General features: G+C 39.1%; 1 protein-coding gene across 7 annotated transcripts in view; it reads right to left on the bottom strand.

Moving 5' to 3' along the window:
- Positions 1-19,162, bottom strand: part of FRMD5 (FERM domain containing 5) — a 316,738-nt gene that overhangs the window by 81,745 nt on the left and 215,831 nt on the right. Inside the window, exon 1 of one of the 7 annotated variants that reach the window (XM_035709159.2) lies at positions 11,120-11,139. The exons of the other annotated variants lie outside the window; for them this stretch is intronic. The gene's annotated coding sequence lies outside the window, so the exon portion shown is untranslated. Of the gene's footprint in view, positions 1-11,119; positions 11,140-19,162 lie in introns of those variants that run through there. 7 annotated transcript variants of the gene reach the window in all.

Consider the following 19,162-nt stretch of genomic DNA (forward strand, 5'->3'; position numbering starts at 1 on the left):
TGACATTTTTTTCCATTTTCCTGATATTGAAACTGAGGTTTGAAGACCTGCAGTAACTAACACAAGGCCACACTGTTAGTACGTTTTGGGATTGAATCCTGCATATAATATATGGGCTCCTGACTTCTACTCTATGCATCTGCTATTCACCATGCTGACCTCAAAAAAAGTTTTTTTTTCCCATTTTGAAGGTCCATCACTTATAGTTTTTTTCTAAATGAGAAATTTCAAAAGTACACAAAAGGAGAGCAAATAGTATAGTGAATTCCCATGTGCCTACCACCCAACTTCATCAATGCTAACCTCACCACCACTCTCGTCTCATCTGTACCCTACTCACCCCAATTATTTGAAGCAAATCCTCCAAATCAGATCATGATCCTTTTTAAGACCCAGATAATATTTTTAGGAACTCAAAATCAGTTGCATTACTTACCAATGGGATATTTTTCATCTTTAGCTTTAATTGAAAAACGGGGGAAGATGTATGCTGGCTTACAGAGTACTCCTTTTCTTATAGAGATGTGAGAAAGGGAAGAGCAAAACAGTTGACCCCCTTTTTCAGAAGAATTTCCTGGGTATTTCATTTTTTCAATCTACCCCTGGTACATGAAAAGTGAAATATATTCCTTTTGTTCTCCTGACGCCTATTCTGTACATTTCTTTTTTCCAAGCTGAAGTGATGACAGCCCATTTATTGTGCATGAGGTGCTTGAGGCTTTCCTAAAGGTGGTTTTAATAGAATACCTTGTATCTGTCTATGTTATTCCATTGTGCATGAGTGTGTATGGCTATGCAGGGTGATTTTACTGGCTAAAGGAAACAGCTTTTCTTTCCGTACTCTGAGGGAAAAATACAGTCCTGTGTTTAACAAACTTTTCCTAAACTGCACAAAAACTTCTTTTCCTAAGGACACTATCATCTCCCATCATTTATTCTTATATTTCTTAGGGGAAAAGTCTATATAGAATTTTAGTTAATAAGTGAAAAAACATTGAAAAATTTATGCTTATACCAAAATCCTTTAAATTGCATTTTCACTTAGAATTTATGCCTAAAGTAACATTACTTTACATTTCATAGAGTGAGACAAGGCTGTAGATAAATGAGGACCAATAACATCTAGAGGCCTTAATACATTTTTAGAGGGAAGGATAGAGTTTGTTTATAGGCACTCCAAAGAGGGGTTTAAATTGCTTGATTCTTTAATTTTTCAGAATTTTATAGCTGTGCACATTCATTCATTCATTTGATCATTTACTCAACCCCTACGATGCTCAGAACCTACTCTGTGTGAGGTTCTGAGGATACAAATGATGAACAAGACAGATGAACAAGTCTTTTACCCTGGGTAGAATTTCTTCCCATAGATAGAATTCTAGGTAGAATTTCTACCTGTAAATATTGCAATTACTTGATTCCTGAAAGTTATTACATATAGTCAAACACAGAGAGAGCTTCTTTAAAAAGGACTCATTTTTTGGTATATTTTTTTATGGGAGTTCAATTTGCCAACATATAACACCCAGCGCTCATCCCGTCAAGTGCTCCCCTCAGTGCCCATCACCTAGTCACCCCATGTGCCACCTCCCCTTCCACTACCCCTTGTTCATTTCCCAGAGTCAGGAGTCTCTCATGGTTTGTCATTCTCACATTTTTCCTACTCAGTTTCTCTCCTTGCCCCTATAATCCCTTTCACTATTTTTTTATATTACCTGTATGAGTGAAACCATATAATGATTGTCCTCCGATTGACTTACTTCACTCAGCATAATACCCTCCAGTTCCATCCACATTGAAGTACTCAGCCATTGGAAACAAAAAAGGACTCATTTTAAATGTCTTAGCCAATAGATGTCTATGACTGGGCCCTGAGAGGATTGTATGTTGCCTGTAACCAAATTCGTGAGACTTTCCAAATAAAATACATACCACTGTATACCACATACCTGTGGGGGAAGGAATGACCTACGCCAGTTAACTGGATAGTTTGCTGGGTAAGAAATGACAAATGACATTACCCCTTTGCCCTAAGATTTTTCTGGAGGTAAAAACTAAAATGGTCATAAATGTGTTTCTGGGAGATATATTATGTTATTTCTTCTGCCTCCTGATGAAATCATCCTCCTCCTCAGCCTGCTTTTCATCCTGAAACCCAAGAACTGGCTTTAACTATTGCCAGTTCATATGTTGCTTCCCCCATACTGAAGGTCTGCTTTTGGTGGGAGCCCACAGGAGCTTGTGGAGGATGTCTATCCTGGAAGTGTGTTTGCAGTTAGAACACACCCTTAGCTGGTGAGGTACCTGGATGACCTACAGGACTGAGGTCTAAGCAGACTGCTGCACACACAGAAAGTCTCAAGAGTGTTCTGGCCGAGGCACAAACCACATTCAACAGGATGCAAATCACAAAGGCAAAGGTGGAAGGAAAAGGGAAAACTAGGATTCTACACTTATTACACTGTAATGTGACTGACGAACTAGATAAGGATAGTTCTAAAATTAAAACTAGAACCGGCTAGAGATTTCTTTTAAGATAAATCTCTAGGCCCAGAAACATGAGAAACTGCCCCAGGCTGCTGGCCTGATGGGCCTGGCCTCTCTGCTGCCAGCACTTCCAACCATTCCCTCCTGCTAACTGCTTCATGCTTCTATTCTTTGTCTTGAAAATGTTCTTCTTCCAGCATTGGACTGGAGACAGAATGCAGCTGAGGAGTCAAAAGTACTGCATCAGATGTTTGTTTTCAGCTTACGCCTTCTCTTGCTTCAACATCTATGGTATCTAAGGAAACTCACTCTTCTGGGATGTAGCATTTTACCCCGTCTGTTTCTGAAGCTCATTTCCAGGAGCCTTTCTTTCAGAAAATGAGGTGTCTTTTTTTCCCCCAAAAGATTTTAATTGCACTCAGTTTGCTTTGGTGGCATATTGTAGTAATGCGATTAAAGAAATGAGAATGTAAAAGGTGTGAATCCCATCGGTGAGTAAGCTGCTGACAGGGTGGGAGGATGAAATTTAGGCTCTTTAGAAACTCTTTTGTGTCAGTATGATACTACTAACCTCCAACAACTAACCTAGACACAACGGGGATAACTCACTATACTGATCTAACCCATTAGCTCAGTATTCTAGACAACTTAGGTGTGTGAAGAACATTTTTCTTCCTACACCATATTGGTGAAATAAAATGTTTTAAATGTTTATTTTTCAAGGCGAAGGAAATATTGTTTTATATTATTTGTTTTGTTTACAAAATACATAAAAATCAACTATTATCTCAACCCCCAGAGAGTAGGTCTGTTACAATTCTGTCTTTTGTTCAAGAAAATTTCTATGCAGTAGAGTTGAAATGGAGTTGTATGTACAATTTCATGTCTTGCTTTTAAAGTTTACATTTAAATACAAGGATTTTTAGCGGAAAACATTTAATTGTATTTCATCTCCAAAGAAAGTTTTGACAGGCACTGTATATGCCTCGAATGTAGCAGAGCTCAGCCCTTGTTGAGGATAGCCTATCAAGTATGGAAGGCCACCCCACCTAGCTCTCATTCCCTCCAGCAACAGCACACCCCAAAATGTCACATGGGATGGAGTTAAGGAGGCCTTCAAATGCATCAATGCTTTTAAGATTTTTATAATTTTTAAGTAATCTCTACACCCATATCTATCTATCTATCCATCTAAGAGCGAGAGTAAGTGGTGGGAGGGGAAGGGAAAGGAGAGAGAGACTCTTAAGCAGGTTTCACACAGATCATGACCTGAGCCAAAATCAAGAGTTGGATGCTTAACCAACTGAGCCACCCAAGTGTCCCATCTACACCTGTATCAATACTTTTAAATGTGTAATTAAATTATGCTTCTTCAGGTTAAATGGAAACTGTATGCTTGGATTTTCTTCACTTTAAGTTTTGATTAAATTTACTGTGACCACAGACTAATGGATGATAACAATTGGCAGGGAGTTGCATTAATGGCCCGATCTCCTACCTGATGAGTGTATCTGATAGACCTGAGAGTCCTTTAGGAGAACAATAAAAAAAATGCCTCTCCCTCTGGGTGACCAATGCCAGATACATGATGTAGCTACTGTTGCATTGGCTGGATTTCAGCCTTTGTTCCCCCTTTGGCCAGGTGCCCTTGGTGAACTAACTAGTCTGTACAGCTGTACTGTGGTTTTCCAGTCTCCACCTGAGTGACAGAGAGCTCACCACCTCATAAAAAAACAGTCCACTCCATGTCTGAAGAGCTTTGATCGTGGCAAGTTCTTAACAATAAGAAGAAATGTCTTCTTGTAACTTTTACCCACTGATCCTGGTTGTGCTTCTGAGGAAACTGAGATATCCTCTACCCAGGCTTCCACATGACTGCCCTTCAGATACTTGATACTTACCATATCATATCTTAAAAGTTTTTCCTTCCTTAGCCTGAACACCTAAATCTTACAACTGGATCTTCATGTGACTTATTTCTAGATCTTGGTCAATGTACGCTGTTATTCTCTGGTTGGTGAATGTTTTTAAACTCAGAAGATGGTACTGAGCATGATACTCCAAATATATTACAACTTTATAATATAGTAAAGCTATTAAATCTTGATCTGAATGTTATATTTCCCTAATAAAACATAACCTTGTATTTGGTTTTAGAGAAATTTATATTGTTGGCCTCAATCTGTGAGTACCTAGAACCCCATTTCAAGCATTTCTTTACTAAGCCAGACCTTCCCAATCTTCTACTTGTGCGATTAACAGCTGAAACTAAATGCAGGCCTTATTATGACTACTTACTACACTTCTTTTTGTTGGTGTTAGCCTTCTCACTCAGTATGTTAGGATTCTGTTGAAATACAGCAAATTAATTTGGGGGAGGGAGGTTACTCCATCAGGAAAAGGTCACAGCAATAGTGATTTGGGCTTTGAATGAGGCACTTCACTAGAATAGGAGTCATCATCTGAAGGAGTTTAACTTACAGCTATTTGAACAACCATTTTTAAAAGGTGCTGCTTTAATAGATGAACTCGATCTAAAGGGTATATCTATGTCCTGACCCTGGAGTTCTTTTCCTCTCCGGTAGTCCTTTCACTTAGATAACAATAGAGGCCTGAGATGTAAGTGCTCTATGGGCAAAAATCACAAGTCCCATGACACTGAAAACACAATTAAGCACAAAATCAACTTTTGATAATTTGTGTTAAGCCCTTAACCTGAACTGTGTAGGGGTCTGGGGCCAGTAACAATCAGTAGCACAACAAAAATAAGACACTTCTCCAATTACTGTCACATTGTCTCTAACGATATTTATTTCTCCAGCTTCAGAGCCCTCAGCCTGATTCTTATATTTGGGTCTTTTCTCTCTCTGGGCTAACCACTTCTCTTTCTTGCCCCATATTTGTTCATCTGTGCATTTATTCACCAGACAGTTCCTTGTTTATTCATTTATTCATCAGATATTTTTTGAGTGTGCCTTATTCAGTAATAGACACAACATAAATGGTCTACTGGGAAGAGACAAACAAAGAAGCATTTTCAATGCAGTGTGATAAATGGAACAGTAAGGGTGTGTGGTACAGTGCTATGAAAGCACATAATAGGGTCCCTTAGCCAAAGTGGGAAGTAGGGAGGAAAGCCTTCCCATGGGAAATAAAATCTAAGATGTGTCCTTAAGAATGAGTGGGAGTTGGCCAAGTGAGAAGGTCATGGAAAATATTCTAGAAGAGAACAGCATGAGCAAGGGTCTGGGACACAGAAATATCTGATTGCCAACTTCTTTTAATATGGTTCTCTTTTTGGTCTTTTGTCCAGTTGTCCAGATATCACATGTTTCAGGTATTCATTTAATTTTCTAGCTTTGTTCTTTCTGTCCAAGTTTCCATAAGTAAACATTCCTTGCTTTTTGTGTCTTAGGTAGTCCTGCTCCTCTTTACTTTCCCTTTTCTCTCCTCTTGAGAAAGCATGGGAATTAATGAACTCCTACCTGTGTTCTGGCATCTATAAGCTTTTCAGGGCAAGGGCCATGGTTTCTTCTTCTTGACAATTCAGGGTCCTGACAAGCGAATGGCATGCAGTAGGTATTCAACAAATGTTTGAAGTCTTGAAAGGCAAAACGTAACTACTTCTGAATTCTAACATGTGTAAAGTATGTTCTATAAGACACAACCAGGTCTATGTAAGTCTCTGACTTAGAAGTCACAAATAGCCTACTCTGTAGCCACCAGAAATCAAAGGTCTACTTCTTAAGTCAAAATCAGTCAAAAATGGCTTCCTGAGAAATGTGACATGGAGACCCCTTTCACTGCTCACAGCAAGCTCACAGAACAATGACCAAGGCTCTTATGCCTCCTGACAACCATCTCCCAGAGTTGCTGAGCAATCTGCCAAGGTGCCTGCTGCCTCAAAGGGGAGAACCGCAGGATGCTCATGCTCTGCCCAGTGATGCGGGAGTCACCCCTCTCTTTTAATGTGCTCAGTTGGAACAGAATCATAGAATGTCCACAGCAGTGAACCGTGAGGAATAAGAGCAGATTAGTTGAGCAAAGACAGAAACTGGGCATTGCCCAAGGGACAATGACAAGTGAAGTGACCTCATGCTTTGCTTTCAGAGTTCTCAAAAGTTATCTAAGCTACAACATGCCAGGGCACATGAGAAAGAACAGAACTTCCTATTGGCAGAAAGTAGGAGAGGATAAAGTTAACAAGGAACAAAAAGATGTAAAGAGGCATTTGTTCCCCAAATCCAAATGACTATTCTGGAAATCAAGAGCTAAATAAGAAGAAAAATTTTGACTACCAATAAAGACAAAAAACAGATGAAAATCAAGAAACCATAAAATCAACTGAACAGAGATATTCTTGGTAAATAAAATGCAGAGCCAATACAAAAGCAGTGCAGAGGAAACCTGATGGGCCAATAAACACTCAAAAGATGCTTAATCTCAGTGGTGATCAGGCGCCTGCATTAAAGCCACAATGAGACTCCATTTCACATGCAACTGATTAGCAATATTAAAAACTATAACACTGAAAGCCACACAATGTTGCTGAGACAAATTAAAGAAGACCTAAACAAATGGAGGGAGATATACTGTGTTCACGGGTTTCAAGACTGAATGTTGTTAAGATATCAATTCTCCTCAAGTAGATCTATAGATTTCAGTGCAGTATCAAAATCTCAGTTTTGAGGACATTAACAAGCCAATTCTAAAATTCATGTGGCAATAAAAGGACCTAGCATAGGCAAAACACTTTTGCAAAGAAGGACAAATTTGGAACACTAATACTACCTAATTTCAAAATTTATTATAAAGCTATAGTAATCAGGACAGTATGATATTGACAAAAAGGAAAAAAAAAGATCAGTGAAACAATAAATAGGCTGGAAATGGACCCACACATTTCTTCTAGGCACTCCAGGCTGCCATCTCCCTGATTCATTGTGGGTTCACCACATGCTTTCTAAACCATCTTTGGAGGGAGAAAACTAATCGTGACTTTGGCTGTTGTGTGTGTGAGTAAATGGTCCTCTAGGCATTGGCTACATGATTTACGATGTGGGCCTGTAATGATAAGATTGTCTCTTATGAGGGAAGGGATTTTACCTAATACTATCATTCTTGTCAGTGCCCACAATCTTGCAAGTTAGCAAGGAGAACCTTTCCATCCCTGGGAATCAAGTGGGAGAGTCCTGGGAGCATAGAAGAAATGGAATTGGTCTTTTTTGGCCATGCCAATGAGCACCTTTGGTCTCTTCTCATCTTGCCTCATCTGTGAATTGACACCATGGAAAACAACCTTCTTCGTAAAGATTTATCCATGTAGCTGCCCAGATATTATTCTCTCTGGTGTGTTCCCTGTCTACTATTTCAGACTCTTTCTCTTTTCTGTACCTTAAATGTTTATATTCCCCAGCGTTTGTTCCTCTAATCTGTTGCTTTGTTCTATGAAGTCTTTCTAGGATTTCCTATCCACTTCAATAGCTTCAATTGTCCCTACAAAGAGATGACCTCATTTCCCTCCTGAAGTTCAATGTAGTTAATACCACCACAGGCAGTGTTTTCCTCATTCTACATATTCTTTAAAAAGAAAGTTTTAATTTTTTCATTATAAAAGTAAATCACATTTACCGTTAAAAGATTAATAATTAATTTATTTAATTAATAAATTAAAAATTTCTAAACACATTTTTATCTTACTATCTCTTCATACAGTTTTCTTCCATCTCAAAATATTTTCATCTTTTTCCTTTCTCCCTGTATCTCTTCATTCAACTTGTAAACATAAGAATGCTCCAAATTATAGCTAATGTACATAAGAGCAGATTTAGTTATACACTGGTTTCAATGGGTGTGAAAGCAATATACCTTGAAGCAGGATGGAAAAATAAAATATGGTGAGTTGTGTATGAAACCCCTGAAAATATTCAAAACCAGTATAAAGCTTTTCATTAACTTCCAATTAGCCTCTGATAAGGTGATTTTCATTAAATACTACATTCAAAACTTTATTTTTTTACATTCAAAATTTTTAAAAATTGTATTACTCGATTATTACTCAATTATTTAATACTGAGTTTAATTTTTACACCCTATACTGTAACTCATTTTCTTTTCATTATAAAAGTACAGTTCCTCAGTTATACCATGAGTTAAATATTTTTGGGCTGACCTAAAAATCTTATCACTATTTATCTATTTTTAAATATTTACTTAGAGAGAGCGAGAGAGAGAGAGAACATGGTGGGGAAGGGGCAGAGGGAGAGAGAGAGTGTCTTAAGCAAACTTTGCGCTAAGCACGAGCTCTATGCAGAGCTCTCAGGAGACTGAGATTAAAACCTAAGCTGAGAGCAAGAGGTGGGCACTTAACCGACTGTACCAACCTGGCACTCCTATCATCACAACTTATAATATTATTTCTCTGGAGAAATATAGGTTTCTATGAACCAATTTAGAATATTCTAAATCTATGTGTAAGTTGGGAAAGTTCCTGTACTTTTAAAAGGCTGTGGAGGGATCCCTGGGTGGCGCAGCGGACTGGCGCCTGCCTTTGGCCCAGGGCGCGATCCTGGAGACCCAGGATCGAATCCCACGTCGGACTCCCGGTGCATGGAGCCTGCTTCTCCCTCTGCCTGTGTCTCTGCCTCTCTCTCTCTCTCCCTGTGTGACTATCATAAATAAATAAAAATAAAATAAAATAAAATAAAAGGCTGTGGGAAATGATGGCATTTATTATTATGATTATATCTAATTCCATTTAAAAACTTTTATATGATCCCAACTGAAGCTTTAGGGATCAAGCTTTCTATCATCAACCCTATCCAAACTATCCATTTGGTGACATTTAATTTTTCTACATAATTTATATTGATAATCTCCCTTTGAGATGGGGTAAGAGAAAGTTTGCCATGACCAGATCCTGACTCCCAATCCTATCTTTCATCTACCACTTACTGTTTCTAAAAGATTTATGTTTTCTAGAATTCAGAGAATCTAAGCAAACTGAGAGCTTGTAGGATGTGACACTCTCTTTCTTCCTTTTCTCCTTCTATCCTCACACTGCCACACTTGCTAATATATAGCTGAAGATGCATTCTCTTGTCCCTCTTCACTGCTGTTCCTTTTCTTTCTCTCTCTTTTCTCTTTGGAGATAGAAACTCATACATATTGGGGATGCCCTTAACATGTCCACATAAATAAGAAAAGCAAACACATAGGCTATTCTCCATGAATTTCAAAAGTAAGGGTAACACATGTTCCCATCCACAAATGCCTTTACTATAATGGGAAAGATAAGTGGACTTCAGGTGTGCCCTCTTTTATACAATAGGTTTTGCCTGAAGAATCGTAAGTTAATTAGAATTGAGTGATTTAAAGATTTATTTATTTTTACTTATGATAGAGAGAGAGAGAGAGAGAGAAGCAGAGACACAAGAGGAGGGAGAAGCAGGCTCCATGCCAGGAGCCCGACGTGGGACTCGATCCCGGGACTCCAGGATCGCGCCCTGGGCCAAAGGCAGGCGCCAAACCGCTGAGCCACCCAGGGATCCCCAGAATTGAGTGATTTAAAATGCACTCAGAAAAATGGACAAGACTAAACTACAGTTCCTAGTAATGTACATTCTGTGATAAAATTACAAAAAGAAAAATGCAAGGAAGTGATTTGTATGGGATCCCTGGGTGGCGCAGCGGTTTAGCGCCTGCCTTTGGCCCAGGGCGCGATCCTGGAGACCTGGGATCGAATCCCACGTCGGGCTCCCAGTGCATGGAGCCTGCTTCTCCCTCTGCCTATGTCTCTGCCTCTCTCTCTCTGTGTGTGTGACTATCATAAATAAATTAAAAAAAAAAAAAGGAAGTGATTTGTATAAAAGTCAGAGTGGTAGTTACTAATCAGGGAAAAGAAAGAAGTATAATTGATCTGGGGCACTTGAATGGGGCTTGTGAAGAGGGTGGCAAAGTTCTATTTCATTATCTAGGTGATTGTTTTAGTGCAGGCTGCTGTAACAAATTACTATAGGCTGGGTGGCTAAACAACAGATTTATGTCTCCATTTTGGAGGCTGGGAAATTGAAGATCAGGGTACCAGGATGGCTGGGTTCTGGTGAGAGCCCTCTTGCTGGCTTCCAGATGGTTGTCTTCCTGCTGTGTCCTCATATGGCAGAGAAAGAGAGAGAGAGAGAGAATCTTTCTGTGTCTCTTCTTATAAGAGTACTAATCCTATTTATGAAGGCTCCACCCTCATGACCTAATTACCTCCAATATCTCCACCTTCAATACCCTTATACTGGGGATTAAGGCTTCAACATACAAATTTTGGGGGAGACACAAATATAATTATGGTTTTCACTTGTAATAATTCATTAAGCCATTCATTTGGTTTACATGGTTTCCTGTATCTGTGTTTTATTTTATAATAAAATGTTTTTAAAAACTGCTCTTGGTTTTTAGAGAAAACATATGTCAACTTTCCTTATCTTTAAAACAAAAAGTTTTCTTTATCCCTCACTCTATTGAATAACATGGAATTTTGTATGTAAAGGAAGATGGAACCTGTTCCCCAAATTGCCAATACATAAGCCTTTGCTTTTGAGGGCAACACACTGTATCATTTGGCACCATAGAAACTACTTACATAAAGGGTTTCATTCGCTTCCCATGACATGTTCATGAAGCATCTATAGCCCTGGGCTTTTATGGGTAGATACTGGCCCATAATGATTTGGATTTTATTCCCAAGAGCAGGAGTAGGCCACTGGGACTCAAATGTTGAGGCCGAGGAGTAGAACTTGAACTCAGTTTTCCATGGCTTAAAAGAGACAGCATTCTTCCAGATTCAAGATAGTTTACTCTCCATGGATGGGGGCAGGGGTTGGGGAATCTGTAAACAAACATCACCATCCTTAATGACCAGAAAGAAACCTAGGCAGTGATACACAAAACTACTAGATGATTTCCTTCTCTCCAGTCTAGAAAGTCCAAATGGATTTTCATGAGGAATTAGTGGGATGCTCTGAATATTTTTGTTTATTTTCTGTTTCACTAAGAATTTATAGACTGATCTCTGCTCACTTTTACCCACTGTTCTTTACAAATGTCAAATAAACCTGGAAAATGTCCCAGAATGGTCAGTGAGATAAGGCACAATATCTCTTATTCAACAACAGCACAGGCATTGGGCAATGATTTGAAAATCAGGACTTGAAGAACAAGGCCAATCTCCAACTGGAGAAAAGAGTATTTAGGGTAAAGAAACCAGAAGATGTCAGATTATGGTTGAATTCCAACTCCAATGCACTGCTCAGAATCCCAGATGTTCCATTTGAATTCCTCCCGTTGCCACTCTGAAATCCTAGTCTATAAATTTAATTGGTTATAAGCATGATTTCCCAAGATGCTTGTTTACTCTTTTCATGTAGTATCATATTGCTTTTAATAAGGTATTCAAACCCTACAAAGTATGTTTCCAAAAAAAATCAAAGCTAATTCGCTACACTTAACACTTAAGTGCTCCTCTAAGTCAATAAAACCCGCCTCTGCTTAAGTATAGCTAGGATCTCAACTATCTCAGCTCCTGTAATAGAGAATCCTCCTTTCCATTCTTATAGAAGTCCTTCAGAAAACGGACAGTGCCGGTTGGGTATAAGAGATAACCTTTAGATCACTGCTATTGGAAAAACAAATGTGTTCCTCTTTAGGAAGAGTTAGTATTAGTGAAGGTAACTCATTATCTATCTCTTTTGATTCTCCAGTAAGTCTTTAATATCTCCCTACTCACCTCCTAAGGCTTTTTTGGCTACCACTGAAGTTATTTGGTCCCTTAAATGCTTTCTTGCCTGATTTTAATTATAACCTGGTCCTGACTCTCAATACTCCTTAGCTTGTGCTGCTCCATCTTTCTACTCTGACACTCTAGACTCTTGACAGTTTTCACCCTTACATATGAAACAAAATAATCACTGAAAACCTAAACACCCAAACCACACATCTGAAACCAGAGTCTTCTTGAGCTTAAGACTGGTTCTCGGTTGGAAGCACCCCAGGAGACTGAAAATACATGCTATTTCAATGGAGGAGAGAGGTTCAGTAAAGCTAAGGCTGGAGCTGATCCTGGCCAGACACAGTAGGTTGCAGATGATGCTCATTTTCATGAATTCATCATATGTTATATGTAAATGTCATTTATTTCTTCAAAACCACTTATTAAGCTTCTTCTTTGCCAGGTACTGTGCTTATGGCTACAGATTAGAATAATAAGCAAAGTGGTATAACCTCCGCTGTCTTTGAATTCACAATAATTATCCACAAGTCTACAAATCCTCAGACCTACTAAGTAAATTTTATAAAGGAAAATGACAGGGACAATAGGAGAGCAATAATGAGGGAAATCTGACCTAGTCTAGGGTTTTGGGAAGGCTTCTGAGGAAGTGCTCTAATGTAAGAGAAATAGAGAAGATACCTAAGTGAAAGTGGGGTGAAGGGAAGAGTCCTCTAGACAGACAAAAAACAGATTTGCAAAGTCCTTGGGCCAGAAAAGAATGAGGCATATTCAAGGAACTGGAAGAGCAGAATAGTGGAGCACAGAGTGGACCAGATATGGAATGTGGGGAAAAGACAGAGGTCAGATGGTGCAGAGCCCTGGAGACCATCAAGGATGTGAGATGTTATTCTAAGAGCAAAATAAGCCATTGAAGAGTTTTTAAGCGAAGGAGTGGCAGGATCAGACTGTGAATAATCAGAAGGGCATAAGATTATGGCAAGGACTCTAGGTAGGAGGCTCTTTCAATGGCCCTAGCAAGAGATGAGAAGTAAATGGATGTGACAGGTGTTTGGGAAATAAAATGGATAGAACTTGGTGATGGAAGAATCATGAAGGGTGATGAACACAAGGCTTATTCATTGGTAGATATAAGTTTCATTTACTCAGATAGGGCTTGTCTAAGAATATTTCTCTAGAGAAGATAGGGGGAAAACACATTCTCTTTCTCTACAGAAATAGAATCACCAACTTAAGCTTATACAAGCTTTAATGAATATCAGTCATTAACAGTAAGACTGGGTGAGGTCTTAGAATTATCTTGTATTCTAGACAAGAAAGAAAAATATCTTATAGTAATATAAAAGATAACTGATAAGGATGCTAGAGAACTTTATGAGGAGCCATATAATTCATCAGATTAAAGAAAGCATAGATCTCAAGACTTTTAAAGTAGTGAAGAAAAGGTTTTTACTTAGAAATTAAATGCTTTTACATAAAATGGAGCCAGGACACTACAGATTTTAACCTTTCCCCCCCAACCCATTACTGTTTTTCTTTGGAGAAAATGAAAATGAAGCACCGGAGGGTCTTTAAAAGTATCTTAAAGTTTCTGGAAAGGCATCACTTATGGGAAAACCTGGTAATATTAACCTAGTTCTCACTAAATGTTATGAAGAAAGTCTCTGACAGATACCATTTTGTAACTCTTGAACAAGGGACCAGCTAAAAATACCAAATTGAGACTGAATTGATCTCTGCTTAGACAAAGTCATGGACTAGAAAATGACAGAAAACTACAGGTATCCAAATATAGCATGTACACCATAGAGTATCTAAGACAAAACTATTGAGGATTGCATAGGACTCACAGAATGGGGTGGGGGAGAGGGAAGACTCCTGGTCCTATATTCAGGAAATTTGCCAGAAATCCTTGCTTTCTTTTTGGAGGACTCAATTTTTATACTTCACTGGAAGAGAAATGGAATTTCAGTATCCCTACTAAGAAGTCTTTAAAGAACTCTTTGGTTTTTCATAAATTATACTGAAAGAATGTTTTTTTTTTTTAAGAAAGAAAATAGAAAAGAAAAAGGAAAGAAAGAAAACAAAGGAAAATAGAAAAGAAAAAGAAAATTATTACCTTACAATAGACTTCTGGTATGTTTCCCAAAGAACAGAAGGTAATGTCTGTCTGTTTATCAGGGTATATTTAAAATATTTAAAATATTTATTAACTGGTGCTAAACTTCACGTGGAAAGATAAAACTAATTTCAAAAAGTAAAAAAAGAAAAAAAGATTCACTTGCAAACTAAATTTCCCGAAGTTCACTTCTTAAATCTTCTCATTTTTAAGGATGATCTTTCCCTTCTAATTATCCTGTGAATGGATGCATCTACACATAACCAAAACAGGTGTTCTCTGTACATTTTTACCCTAGTCTTCAGGGCAAATCTTTTTTGTTTGTTTGTTTTTTGTTTTTTTCAGAGCAAATCTTAACTTAAAGCAATAATGGGACCTTTTCTGCATCTTCTTCGTAGGGTCTATGAATCTTTTATAATGAGTATGGTACTCATGGATAATTCTTTTTTTTTTTTTTTAAAGATTATTCATTTATTTATTCATGAGAGGCACAGAGAGAGAGGCAGAGACAGGCAGAGGGAGAAGCAGGCTCCCTGTGGGGAGCCCGATGCAGGACTTGATCCCAGGACCCCGGGATCACAACCTGAGCCAAAGGCAGACCCTCAACTACTGAGCCACTCAGGTGTCCCCTCATGGATAATTCTTTATGTCTCCAGTCTATAGCTCAGATAGGACTGTTTTCATCTTTTAAAAGAATTTTCGGAAAAATTGAAATGTGTAAAAGAATATGGAGGGTAGCCTGCCACTTTAATAGATTCATAGCATAGTTCTACAACAATGGCTAAGTTGAATAAGTCTGAATAAATCAGAGATGAAACATACCAGGGACGTGGAGGAGATGACACTGGAGGACTGATTCCAATAACAACCAAGCAATGACAATCTACTTCCAGAGGAAGGGAGCATATTCTTATGAGCTGAATTGTATTTATTCATCACTTCTGATAAAGCTAGGAAAAGGCAAAAAACTATTTAAAACGGAGAAAGTTACCACACCAAGGACCACTCACTAGGCTCAAATCTGTGATTTGCCATAAAATCAGTCCCAGAAAAATTATGTTTGAGGTAAATACCCCTGCAGGGAATCAGCTGGATAATGAAGACCAGCCTTCCCAATATCCTGTTCATATAAGACTTCTTTCTTCCTTCATCTCTTGAACATTTAAAGCAGACTTATTTTGAATTTCCTTCAGATGGCTCTATTATCTGCAGAATCTTGGTTCTTCTATCTGCAAATGGTTTTATTGTTGTTTTCTGTGAGCACATGACCTGGGAGAGCTACCTTTTATAAGACTCTTCCTGGTGCCCTGATTTGAGAAGTTATCTTAAAGGAGAGACTGTGATGATGTTTTTTTTTTTTTCTCCTAGTCTTTAGATCAATTTTTCATATTAGATTTCTTGGTTTGGGGCTTCTGCACTTTACAAGTAGTATAAATCTGGGCCGCAACCTTAGGCATGGTTCATGGGTTTTTCAGGCTGATTTTTCAAGGATGACTCTTTTTTCACCCAACATCTGTATGGGCCGCCAAATTCTGTGCCTCATTCCCTGGTCATTGAATGGACTCTTCCACAGAATGGACAATCCCTTCTGGTCCATGGCTTTAGGCAAGAAGCTCAGGTCCATTTCCTAGCCACTCATAGACATCTACTGTCTCAATTCCAGCCACCTGGGGACACATTCCAAATTCCATATTCTTTTCAGTAGAAAAGTATTTATCTGCTTTCCCCCAACCAACTATAACAATGCCATCCTATCTCCTCCAAAAGTCTGTCACAGCCACCAAAATTCACAAATGCCAAATCACTAGGGTTTCATATTTCATTTAAAGAAGTCTGAAAATGTTTTTATTTTTTTATTTTTTAAAGATTTTATTTATATATTCATGAGACACACACACACACAGAGAAGTAGAGAAACAGGCAGAGGGAGAAGCAGGCTCCATGCAGGGAGCCTGATGTGGGACTCGATCCCAGATCCCGGGATCATGCCCTGAGCCAAAGGCAGACGCTCAACCACTGAGCCACCCAGGTGTCCCTGAAAATGTTTTTAGGTGCAATATGATGCAGTCAAAAATCACACTTGCCTGGGAGTCCAGAGACCTGAGCTCTTGTCTAAGTCTAGTCCTAAATAAGCTGTGTGGCTAAATTTGTTGACTATTTTGGGTTTCAGGGGAGAAAAATAAGAATTTGGAATTGAAATAGGGAGGGACTCTTTCAGCTCTACAATGTCATGATTCTATGAAATACTATCTTTCATCTTCTGGAGCCTCATGGGAGGCCATAGTGTAGGGCAGCATGTGCTTGAGAGAAAGTGAAGATAATTTATAAAGAAATCCTTGGATTCCAGCTTCCCAGGATTATGCCGCTCCTCCTGTAAAACAGCTATAAGACGCATTAGCATTTCAAACACTGTTGCTTGTGACAGGTGAGCTCAGGAAAATTAGGAGGTAGACAAATTCTGTTTTTTGTTTTCTTTTTTATGTCAGGCTCAGTAAGTAAACATTAACTGCTTGAACACACTATTCAGCATTCCCCATTCATTTTTCATGAATTTATACAACATATCAAAGGGGTATATGCTCCACTTCTTAGTTCTCTCAGAATTACAGACAGACTCATTTTCCTCTGTCAACAAATTGAAAGCTAGAGTTGTAGTTTAATTGTAACTATATCTCACGGAGGTATGGACTTGGAATATGGTAGAATAGGAGGACCCTAGGCTCACTTTGTCCCATAGATACAACTAGATGACAGTCAGAATAAACTCTATAACTAAAGGTAGAGATGAGGCCACCTCAAAAAAGGTAAGGGGTGCTGAGATGTGATTTGGGACAGAAATGGATTGTGGTGGGGAGGGAGACGTGGTCACAAAGAAGGGCAAGAGACAGACTAGCACTCAGGGGAGCATATGCGAAAAATGGATCCCCATAGCAACTGGCATAAACTTCATAAATTCTTGTAGTCAGTGGGGCTTAAAGCCTGGAGTCTTAAAGGTCAGCAGGCATGGCACTGCTCTTGGAGAGAAGGCAGGGAAATAGCCCTCAGATGTATCGTGTGGGAACAGTGTTCTGAGGAGCATCTAGGGCACACAGTAGGGAGGTTATTTGTTCATCTTAGAGTGAATCCCAGAAAACCTTATTCACAAAGAGACTCCGCCAGGAACAAAGGAGCTAGATGGTGCCATTTCCCTCCCCCTGCTCTCAGCATAAGCACAGAAATAACTGTGGGAACCAGTGCAGAGTCACCACTCACTACCTAATATGCTTATGCAAAGCCCTGCCTCCCATGTTTTGGTGGAACCACTTCTCTAAGTCATACTTGCCTCAGTTCTGATGTGAGAGCCCTCCCCCCCGAGAAGACTGGCCCCAACCCCAGCTCCCACATCATCTCCTGGCTCGGGAGTTTTGTGGAGCTTTGGATCTGATGCTGACAGGTCTCATTTCACAGGCAGACCAGGGCATACCTTATTAAAATGCACCACATTCAGGCCAGGGACCAAATATTGCTCACAACAGGAAAAGAGAGCCTCTGCAGATGACTAACCTGAAGGATAAAGCAGCCCGGACACAACAGCAGAGTGCATGCAGTACACATTGGGGACACTACACTGTAGGGCACTACAGGACCTCTCCTTCATAAAGCCATTACTCTCAAGAACAGGAGATGTAGCTGACTTTTCTAACACAGAGAAACAGGCATAGAGACTTAGACAAAATAAGAAGACAGAGAAATTTATCTCAAATGAAAGAACAGGACAAGGATAAGGCCAGAGAGCTAAGGTAAACAGATATACCTGATGGAGTATTTATATTTTTTTAAAAAAGATTTATTTATTTGAGAGAGACAGAGCATGAGCAGGGGAAAGGGCAGAGGTAGAGGGAGAGAATCTCAAGTAGACTCCCCATTGAGCATGGAGCCCAATGCAGAGCTCAATCTGATGATCCTGAGATCATAACCTGAGCTGAACTCAAGAGTTGGATGCCTAATCGAATGAACCACCCAGGTGCCTCAATATGATGGATTATTTATTTACTTATTTTTAAAGATTTTATTTATTTATTTAGAGACAGACAGATAGCAAGAGAGAGCAAAATTGGGGAAGAGAAGGAGAAGCAGGCTCCCCATGGAGCAGGGAGACGGACATGGGGCTCAATCCCAGGACCCTGGGATTGTGACTGGAGCTGAAATCAGACACTTAACCAACTGAGCCACCTAGGCACCCCCTGTTGGGGTATTTATTTATTTAAAATGTTTTATTTATTTATTCATGAGAGACACAGAGAGACAGAGACATAGGCAGAGGGAGAAGAAGGCTCCCTGGAGGGAGCCTGATGCAGGACTTGATCCTAGGACCCTGGGATCATGACCTGAGCCAAAGGCAGATGCTCAACCCCTAAGCCACCAGGTGCTCCCCACCCCACCTGATGGGATATTTTAAAAAATGATTATAAGGATACTCACTGGACTTGAGAAGAGAAGACATCAGTGAGACCCTTAACAAAGAGATAAAAAAAGAACAAATTAGAGATGAAGAGTATAATAAATGAGATTAGAAACACACTTGATGCAATGAATAGCAGGCTGGAAGAAGAATGAATTAATGACTTAGAAGACAGATTAATGGAAAGTAATCAAGTTGAACAAAAGAGAGATTAAAGAATTATGCAAAATGAGAATAGATTTAGGGAACTCAGTGACTGTATCAAGTGTAATTTCACATTATAGGAAGAAGAGAAAGGAGGGCAGGAAATTTATTTAAAAAAAATGAGAGCAGAAAATGT

The sequence above is a fragment of the Canis lupus genome, chromosome 30 (genome assembly GCF_003254725.2).
Source record: "Canis lupus dingo isolate Sandy chromosome 30, ASM325472v2, whole genome shotgun sequence".
In the NCBI taxonomy this organism is placed as follows: domain Eukaryota; kingdom Metazoa; phylum Chordata; class Mammalia; order Carnivora; family Canidae; genus Canis; species Canis lupus.